This window comes from Tenrec ecaudatus, chromosome 1, assembly GCF_050624435.1.
Source record: "Tenrec ecaudatus isolate mTenEca1 chromosome 1, mTenEca1.hap1, whole genome shotgun sequence".
NCBI lineage: Eukaryota > Metazoa > Chordata > Mammalia > Afrosoricida > Tenrecidae > Tenrec > Tenrec ecaudatus.
Genome location: NC_134530.1, coordinates 60,489,824 through 60,490,328, shown reverse-complemented (window position 1 = coordinate 60,490,328; position 505 = coordinate 60,489,824). Strand labels below are relative to the sequence as shown.

At 40.8% G+C, this 505-nt stretch overlaps 1 non-coding gene across 1 annotated transcript; it reads left to right on the top strand.

Moving 5' to 3' along the window:
• Window positions 1–103, top strand: LOC142438260 (U6 spliceosomal RNA). The gene has a single exon (XR_012782674.1). It is a non-coding gene; the product is annotated as a U6 spliceosomal RNA (small nuclear RNA).
• The last annotated feature ends 402 nt before the right edge of the window (window positions 104–505 follow it).

The following is a 505-nucleotide window of genomic DNA, read 5'->3' as shown; positions in this document are numbered from 1 at the left end:
ATGTGCTCGCTTCGGCCACACATCTACTAAAACCAGAACAAAAGGATTGGCATGGCCCCTGCGCAAGGATGACACGCAAATTCATGAAGTGTTCTATATTTTAAGGAAAAAATTATATATATAGTTTATATAATATGATTATATAATATATAATCATATATATCTATAATGGGCAGGATAAACAATCCCACAGTGGGGGGGGGCAGAACAAACTCAGGGACAGGGAACACCAGGGGTCTACAATCGCCATTGAGGCGGGTGTAGAACGCCTGGTGGGGCTGGGTCAAATGTAATGTGGCTGAGACGGACTAGTGAGCGCCAAAGGAAGGGTGAGCATGAAAGTGGGGCGGGAGGAAAGTAAAAGGAAATGGAGGAAAGAACTAGGAGGTCAAAGCTAGAGATGGGGGTATAAATATAGACATGTATATATGTTAATATATTAAGATAGGGGTATTGGTCTATGAATATATATTTATATGTTATGGTATTAAGGTAACAGATGGAC